The sequence below is a fragment of the Mastomys coucha genome, unplaced genomic scaffold (genome assembly GCF_008632895.1).
Source record: "Mastomys coucha isolate ucsf_1 unplaced genomic scaffold, UCSF_Mcou_1 pScaffold1, whole genome shotgun sequence".
Classification (NCBI taxonomy): domain Eukaryota; kingdom Metazoa; phylum Chordata; class Mammalia; order Rodentia; family Muridae; genus Mastomys; species Mastomys coucha.
The window spans coordinates 83,062,522-83,072,683 of NW_022196891.1; positions in this window are offsets into that span (position 1 = coordinate 83,062,522).

Sequence of the window (10,162 nt, forward strand, 5' to 3'; positions counted from 1 at the left end):
GTTTCTTTGTTTTTTGGAGGGGAAACTGGGAATTGAGAAATTTACATGTAAATAAAGAAAATATCTAATAATAAAAAAAAAAGAGTTTGTTGTGGTGGTATACTTCTGAAGTCCCCAAACCAGGGGGAAGGAATTGGGGAGGGACACAAACAGATCCCTTTTGTTGATTGACCAACCAGCCTAGCTGAATGCAAGCTTTGGGTTAATGAGAAACTTTGTCTCCAAGAAGAGAAAAAATGGTGGGGGAAAAAAAAAGGTGGGAAGTTGAGCGGGGTAGGAGAAAGACTCGGCATGGAACTCTGGCCTCAGAAACATATGCGTACATACATGCTTATGCATACATACATGCACACCCCCATGCATGTGGACATCTACAATATCTATGTGCAGAAAACAGAATTAATTTGAATGTCACTTATTATGCTATGGTAAGCTGAATAAATTTCCTTATTTTTCAACATCTCCAACTTCGAAGACTGTTCAGTTATTGTTTTCTCTTTGAGTGGAGTTATTACCATGGCCTGTGAAGTCTGATGCAAATTATTCTTTTCTCCATTTCTCTCTGAGTGGTTTATAGTCATTTATGATATTTTCTTTGTGATCTAATTATCCTTAAAGGACACATCTCTTAAGTTCCAAATACCTATGACTCAAGTTCTTACCCACTTACAAAAGAAGGGATGTACCTGCCAGTTGGTTTTCTTCGACTGTGCCTTAGTGTGGCCTTCTGATCTGTTCAAGCTGATCTCATCATGTACAGGAGCCTGAAAGGCTCCGTCAGAACACAAACTCTTTCTGTGAGCATGGGTACAGTAAATAAAATTCCTTCTCATATTATTATACTCCTCTGAGCCAGTACTGGAGTTCTCTCTCTCCCAGGAGGAACAGGCATTTTACTCTTTATTAAACTTTTGTTTATAATTACGATTATTTCGGTTTAGCTACTTCACTGTAGAGTTGTGCATATGTCATGGCTGTCACTGTGGTTTCCTTTATAGCCTTGTGCTAATCAGCCCTCTGAATCTTTCCTTCTATCCTAATGTCTGTATTGACAGTCTTTTTAAAGATCTGCTTCAGTTTTCATCATGCTTCTATATGGGAGTTTGTGTGTGAGTGAGTGCGGGCATCTGCAGAGTTCAGAAGAGGGCACACATCTCCTGCAGCTGGAGCTAACAGGCTGTCATGAACTGCAGGACATGTGCTCTGGGAACTGAACTTCCAGCCCGCTGGCAGAGCAGCGCTTGCTCATTACCACAGAGCCACCTCTGTGAATCACCACTCTCTCGTGCTTCTTTTTGTATTTTCTTGGTATCTTTCCATGGAGTTATGGGTCCGTCACAGCAGTTGGTTCTAGAATGTTTACAATATTGCACAAAATGCTGTGTTTATTTACCATCATGTTGTCTCTCTCCACCTCTCCCTACCTCACCATCTCTAAGCAACCATTAATTGATTTCTTTCCTCCTACTTTCCTATTTAACATAGAATTGTGGGTGAGCCATGCAGCAGCAGACCCCTTGTGGGCGAGGTGCTTCACTTACTGCAATGGTTTGAAATTCATTTATGCTTTAGTAGGAATTAAGACATTGCTTTTATGGTCTCAATCTTATTTTATCATATGAATAGATCCTGTTTAATCAGTTGATATGTGGGCTTTTGCTTTATATCTTGTACAATGAATGTAGTGGTCCTTACTCATGTACATATTGTTATGTGGACAGAGTTTCATGTCTCTTCAGTGTGTATGTAAGTTTGCGTAGAACTGCTGGGTTATAAGGTTACTCTACATTTCAAATTTCCAAGGCAGTCACATGATTTTACGCATCCCAGCAACAGAGCAGAAGGGACCTGCACTCTCCTCATTTTTCTCCATCCTCTCTGCACTTCTTAATGTGTTTCTTTGTATGTAGCTGTCATAGAAGACATCAATGGACATCCCTCTTAAGTTTGATAGTTTATTCTCTGAAGTCATTTGGTCTAGGAGTCTAGAAATAATTATTTCTGAGTTCAGAAATTCTTTTTCATGGTATGACAAAATGTGCGTTTTATTATTTAAAAAAAATAGTGTTTTGAGGTACTTTGGGGATGGCTGAACAGGTGAGAGCTCTCGAGCTTTCTGGGAGATTCAAAATGGGTTCCTAGCACACACTGCAGCTTACAACCATCAGTAACTCTAGTTCCAGGGGCACTAACAACATCTCTGGCCTCCACCAGGTACACACATGGCACACATATATAAAAGAAATAACTATTTAAATTCAGTAAGTTTTCTTTCTGTTTTTCTCTTTTTTTTATTATTCCTTTCATTTTTTTCCATTTGTTTGCTTTTATGAGTTCAAGTTGTCTTTGAATTCAACATGTGTCTCTGGCTGGCCCTGAACTCTTTTCAATCCTCCTGCATTAAACTCCATACCTAGCTACTTTCCCTAAACAAAAAATAAGCCAATTTGATAAATTGTCAATATTAAATTATTTTTTGTTTCTTTTTTCTAAAGATTCATTTCTTTTTATTGATATGTATATGTATGTGCACCTGTGGTACAGGTACCCAGTGAGGCCAGAAGAGGGCAGTGTATCCCATGGAACTAGAGTTACAGGCTCTCAATTGTCATCAATACCTGTGCTGGACACTGACCCAGGGTCCTCAGCAAGAGCCATACATGCTCGTAACTATTAAACCAGCTCTCCAGTTTTGTGATTTATTTCTTATTTAGAAAATATCCTCATGCTAGATTTCCTTGATGTATTCTCCAAGTCTTACCCCCCTCTGCTCTCCTCTCTCTCTCTCCCCCTCTTTCCCTCTCCCTCCCTCTCTCTCTCCCTTCCTCTCTCTCCCTCCCTCTCTCCCACCCTCCCTCTCTCTCTCTCCTTCCCTCTCTCTCTCCCTCCCACTTTCTCCCTCCCTCTCTCTCCTTCCCTCTCTACCCTCTCCCTCTCTCTCTTCCTCCCTTTTCCTCTCTCCCTTCCCCCCTCTCTCTCCCTCCTCTCTCTCCCTCCCTCTTTCTTTCTCTCTCCCGCTCTCTCCCTCCCCTCCTCTCATGTGGTTAAAGTGTTGCTCTACATTTGGACTCTTTTAATTATGTAACCACTCATGTATTTAAATTCAGTAATAAATACAATGTAGCTTACAGCTGCCCAACAAACAATTACAAATTCAAAAACAATCAGTTTTAAAGGCTTGCCTCATGGCTGTTCTCTGATTACAGTGAAATAAAGGGAAATTACTAACAAGAAAGATAGCTGGGAAAGCTACAAATGTTTGAAACTGAACAGTAATTCATGGGCCCAAAATACCTAGAGTTAAATGGTAATTAACATATGACTACTTGCCAGGCATAGCAGTGTACACTTGCAATGACAGCATACAGGACAGTGAGACAGGAAAATCTGGACCTTGAGATACCTTGGGCTCAACACACAGTCCCAAGATAGCCCAGGCTTCAAAAAGTCTATCTCAGTCTAAAACACACACACACACACACACACACACACACACGCACATGCACACGCACACGCACGCACACGCACACGCACACGCACACACATACATACACACCAAAACATAAACAGAAAATAAACAGCAACAACAACAAAAGCAAGCCAAAACTCCAAACTCCAAACAAACAAAAAAAAGCAAACAACAATGATAATAATAGCAACAACAACAACAAAAGACTCAAAATGCATTTTTGGAAAAGGTATTTACTCTTACATTTTATGCAAACATTTAAGAAAATAATTATATGAGACAATTATAAACAGTTATATGTAAATAAATCTGAACATTTAGACAAATGCACATAGTTGGGAAAAACACACCATTCCAGCACTAACGTACAAATACACAGAAACTCAAACTAGTTACTTACCTTCCTGGCTTTAGTCTGTCCCTAAATATTCTGAGGAAGGATCTCCAAGCACAGGTGTTTCTACTCACACTTCCTCAACATTTAAACCAACATTAGAAAACAAACACTTCTAGAGCAGATTCAACTCTATGACAGTGAAGCTTGGAAAGGAAACCACCTTGGGAATTTGTTAATTGAGGAAAATGACGAGCCTGTTTATCTTGTGAAAACAGATTTTAAAAGTCCATAAAAGTCAGGAAAGGAAATGCGGTCATGATGAAAGCAATGGAATATCAGGATTGAACCAGTTATGCTTTTTTTTTTTTAATGCTATTACACTGGAAGGGAAGGGGAGCAGAGTCAGGTCCTTTTCATGTTTGAGTGGTGATCTCGTTACAGAACTGCGTTTTGTTAGACATTCGGTTCAACGTTCCCCAATGGTAAGCCCACTTAGATTCCAGGAGTGTCAGAAGCTCCCTTAGCCTATCAAGGGGCTCTACAAGCATCACTGGGTTTCAGGTGGTTTATCAAAATAGCCCTGCACACATATCCTTCCATGTTTACTTCCCCAAATTAGCTGTGTACTTTTATATTATATGTTTATTTAGTATTTTATATATTATTATCTTTTGGTGTTGGGGTAGCGAGGGGATTGTTCACTCTCCTCATTGCTCATCAGCATTGTTCTCGAGGTCCTACCTTGAGCAGTGTGATAAGAAAAAGGAATTAGAAGACGTAAGGCTTGGAGAAGAACAAAATTAAATAGTAATCTTGGCTCCAGGTATAGGAAACCCTAATGATTTATGGTCAAACTACTAGAATTCTGAAGAGGACCTTGCAAGTCTGCTGCGGAGCAAGCACAGTAATTGAAGAACTGGGTGAGTCATTCCATCAGAGAAGGGAAGGCCTAGTGCCTGAAGCTCTGTCTGCAGCAACAGCAGCTGGAGGGTTAGTTTGTGATGCCACAGTGAGTCAACAAGAAGGCCCTGGGTCAAAAGAGACCCAGTCTGTAACCTCCAAGCTCTACCCTAGTAGTCCTACATCTGCCTATGTTGACCTCAGGTCCACTAGGTTCCACCTCCCCAGAGAGCATGGCCACCAGTTGGGGATAATCTGCTCAAACACATGAAACACTCTTGATTATTGTGACATTTCCACACAAAATCAATTCTGGGCAGTCCACAGATCTAAATATAAAAGTATACAGCTAATTTGGGGAAGTAAACATGAAGGACTATCTTTTTTTTTTAGTTGAAAAGATGTAATGTCTGTTAATAATTGATGAATTAATAATCAGTGTATCATCAAAAAATTTTTAAGAGGCTATACCTTTTGATAAAGAAAAATACTCCTGAAACCTAGTGGGTATTATACAGAAAAGAACAACAACAAAAAAAAACCAATAAATTTGTATTAAAATACAAGTTCACTTTCCTTCAAAGATACCACAGAGTGTAAGAAAGAGCACAGTAGAAGATATTTTCAGGTCCTCTGGAGGAGGAGCAAGAACTGTTGTCTCCTGAGCTGTCCCTCCAGCCTCATATGGTTTATTTTCAAGGATGAAGGTTAATGACAGGAAGATGTCCCCTTGCTAGAAAGGGGCAGAGAAAGGGATAAAGAAGACCCGATCAAAGTGTTAAGTGGAATCGTAGAGCTGTTCAGCTGGGTGGTGACGTCACTGTGAGTTTATCACACAGTGAAATACACAACCAATGAAATGAATCCGTGTATGCATGGAGGGAGGATGAGGAGCGAGGGAAAGAGGCTCCCAAAGGATTACTGATATAAACAATGAGAGAATAATATAAGTCAGGGGTGAAATACTCTGGGCTACTTTTCTTTAATTAATTTTTTAATTAGCTGTGTTGTGTGTGTGTATGTGTCATGTATATGTATGTGGGTATGTATTGTGAGTAGGTGCGTGTATACGTTTTTATGAGTGTGTATGTTGTGTGTATGTGCACGTACGTGCATGTGTCTGTATGTGTGTATAAGTGTGCATATGTGTATGTGTGTACGTGTGTATATATACATATGTGTGTATGCGTGCATAGGTTTATATGTGTCTGTCTTTGTGTGTGTGCGTATATTTATGAGCAAACACACATGAAGTCATCCTTGAGCTAGTTGTGGGCCACCATTATGGTTGCTGAGAATTGGCCTGGGTCCTCTACAAGATTACTATGTGCTTTTAACCACTGAGTTGTCTTTCTTTACAGAAAGACACACACACACACACATATATATGTATATATATATATATACATGTATGTATATATATATACACATACACATACATATATGTATATACATATACATATATATATGTCTTTATGTAAAGAAAGACAACTCAGTCATATATATATACATATACATATATACATATACATATATATGTATATATATATACATATATCTCACCCTTATCTGTGGTGTTGTGAATTTCTGTGTGTCGTGTCTTCAGACAGGCTGACACAATTATTTCTAGTATGATTTAATTCCATAGTGTTTGTCCCTGGCGATCACAAAGGACAGTTTGTGCAGGAACTCTGCTGTGTTTTGATCATGCACCGTCCCTCAGCATTGAGGTAGCTGGTCACGTTTCCCACAGCCTTGTGCCCTAGAGCAAACAGAATAACAGAACGTTCCCATTGTCCCCATTCCCTGGGCAGCTCACCCACCCTTCCCAAAGGCTGAAATAACTGCCCTGTAATCTGAAGACCTGCTCCGTGTCCTAACGATACTTTTAGCCACTTTGATAGTAAATATCTCCATGCCCTTAACCCTTTGTGCCCTTCAGAAGTCGATATCTTCTTTCTTGGGGATATAAGTTTGAAGGGTAAAGAAAAACAGCATAATTCAGTTAGCATTGGGGCCTGAAGCTGCGTGTTTATTCTGACTTTGCAACCTGCCACTCACTCCAAGCAGCCAGGTGTGGCAAACAGACCCTCACTCATAAGTCCATAAAACAAGCTCCTCACAAAGCGCACCAGAATGCAGAGTTTTATTACAGGGTGATGTCTTTTTAAAAGAGCAGCCCAGTTTCAATGCGCGCTGCATTTGTGCGGCCCTTGCCGACATCAAACAGCTTTCAGTCCGGGCGTTTGACTCTAAACCTCACTGTTTCATATGTTAAGTGATTGGAAACTTGGGAACCATGAAGTAATACTTTTCTCTGATTTGGAAACTTTGAGTCTTTAACAATGAAACCTTAGATGCGTATTAAAGAAAGGTATAGTGTTTTCTTTATAGACGCCTATCATTGGCCACGGTTATATAACTCTTTCAAGGCTAAAAAGAAATGTCTAAAGCTGATTTCATGTTTTCATGATTTTTTAACCCTCTCTTCCCTTTCCATCTTCCCTCACCTACTACGGTTCTTGTTGGTTACTTCTAAAAAAATCAAACCAGTGCCAAAGGCATGAGGCTTTAATAAAAGCCTCCTAACACGGGTCATTTCATTTTTTGCCTTAAGAAAGAGCTTACATGCCAGCTGCTGATGGCTATCACGCCATGCTCTTGAATAAACACAGTGCCTCCCCTGAGCGGGGGCCCTGCCAGTGTTTATAATTTTGTATATATTGAAACCCAGATGGCTAGATTGAGCATTACTGGTTACCAGTCCCAGTGTAAACCACAGAAGGCATGAGACTGGAAGAAGCAGGACTTAGTTCTGGCTAACAACCCCACTCAGTTCTTGGTCCAGTAACTCTTGAATATGTTTTTGAGCTGGGCTCTGATGGAGAGACCTGCTGCTTTTGGATTTAAGAAGTATTCAGTGCCTAGTATTGTACAGGAGGCACAGAGGGCCACCCAGCATGATCTTAAAACCTGCACCATAAATTTCATATTTATTTATGAGCAAAAGCTTGAACTTTCTCAAGGAAATGTGGATTTCACTTGACAGATGTTCCTTCACAAGTTTTTGTACCACGCATTTTTCCTTCGACATGAAAGCCCTCCTTAGTCTCGACTCTTTTTCTCCTTCATTCTTTAGCACAGGTGGAGGCTAGAAGGACTGGCTGTTTATTCGTGGTGTCTAATGTACTAGAGATTGTGAGACACCATGAAAATGTGTGCGGGCTTAACGTGCCACACAGTTATCAGCAAGAATGATTGATGGTTATGCACCTGTTCTACCAGACAGTGTCAGGGACTTCTGCATGCATCGAGTTTAGCACTCAAGGTCGTCCTGCCAGTTATTATCACCATTTCATCTTTGTGCTTGTTTGTTTATGGTGTGAGAATGGATGTTTGTGCGGTATTTCTACATCTGGATTAGGTGGGTTCTGATGACCAAAACATTGCTCTTCAAGCTGGCACACAAATAACTTTTCCTGCAGAGCCATCTCCCCCAACCTTTCCTCACTTTTCAAAAGAGAAAACCAATCCCAGGTACGTGGTTCATCCACTGGTAGTCACACTGTAGAAGAGCCCAGAGGTCCAACTTTGTAGTTCCTCTCTTTAAGGTTCTGGCTGGTCCTTTGGAATGTTCATTACCCATGTAAATGGTAATTATGGTTGATCCTCCTTTGAGTGAGGCCTTTGTCATAAAGAGAAAGTTCTACGGCCAGTCTTCCTTGTTGGGGTAACAATGGCTGATGTACAGAAGGGAGTTGATGGCTGGTGCCCTCCTTTTATGTGCAGACTCAGTGGCACAATCAGACTCAGAGAGAGAGAGAGAGAGAGAGAGACAGAGACAGAGACAGAGACAGAGACAGAGACAGAGAGACAGACAGAGAGACAGAGAGAGAGAGACAGAGAGAGAGACAGAGAGAGAGAGAGAGAGAGAGAGAGAGAGAGCACAGAACTATACCTTTAGCTATGTCAGTGAAAGGGTTGTGTACCATTCCAAGTCGGGACTTTGGGCCAGCCTGCCCACTGGCTTATCCAGACCTCGAGATTGCAGTTTACCTTCCCATCGATTGAAACCTGCTCTTTTGACTGGGTGAGTTTTACTCATCCGGGGAAACAAAGCAAGGATTCACTCCAGTCAGTTATTCTACCCTCCTCCACGAAGGAGGAAGGGACAGCCAGGCCCCAGAGCTGCTCTGCTATCAGAATTTCTGTAGAGGACTGAGAGACGAATGCTACAGAGAGTCCACGGTGACTTTTTCTAGAATTTTAATTTGAGTCATTAACTGTAATATGAGTTGAAGCTAGGCAGCCTTCCCCAGAAGTCTCCCCTCCCAACATGCAGAAGGCACAGACCTATGTTCTGTTCCCCTTTGGTATAGTTTAGAGTTTGTAGGAGTTGAAATGAGTCAAACATTATACAAATCAAATTAATGATGGGCTTAATTTTATCCCAGGATGAAAATCCTCTCTCCTATCCCCTATTGTAAATTAAGTTATCATGGTTAGTTCAATATAGCTTTACCAGAAATAATGCACAACACTGCAAGACACAACACAACAAGACACAACACAGCCCTTCCGCTGGCACGGGCAGAGGTGCTTCAACTTGGAGTACAAAGTCATTGTCAGCATCAAACTTTCAGGACATATTAAAGGTTCCATTGCTTTCTTACAATTTAAGTGTTCTTAAACGGAAGTTAGATACCATTGGAATCTGAAAATTAAACTCTCCAATTTGGTCCTCAGTCTGAGGCCTGGCAGATCTGGGTTTCTTTAACAACAGACATGGAGAAAAAGTGGCATTCTGTAGAGATGGCAGTGTGCAGAATAAAACGCACCCTGCAGCCTCTGTCAGAGCATTTAAATGGTCTCGAAGCAGCAGCTTGATTTCTCCTTTTTACCCTTTAATTCTGAAGCATTTTTAAGATACAGAAGTTGAATTCTCTCTAAAGAGCTAACTCACCCAAAAGTCAAGGTGGGAAGGAAGGAGAGGGAGAGAAGAGGACAGAGGGAGAGAGAAGAGCACAGGGAAGAAAGGAGGGGAGAAGGGAGGGCAGACGAAGACTGTCATAGTTGTACAGATGTGGGGATGGAATGAAGGCTCTTAGGGACACACCCCCTATTTCCCAAATATACATCAACTAGATGCACCCCTGCTGAGAAAGCTATTGATGCTTTCTGAAACCTGAGTCTTCTGTGAGGATTAAACCCACAGGAGAGGTGCAGAAGGTCCAAAGGTCCAGAATTGCTTTACCACTTGGGGGGTGTTCCGGTCTCAGACAGCTTGTTACCTCAATGGTAGGAGCTGGTGGTTATCCCAAGGACATGTTTCTCCATCTGTCCAGGACATGGTCCTCCATCTCTTCAGGACACGGTCTTCCATCTCTTCAGGACATGGTCCTCCAACTGTCCAGGACATGATCCTCCATCTCTCCAGGACATGGTCCTCCATCTCT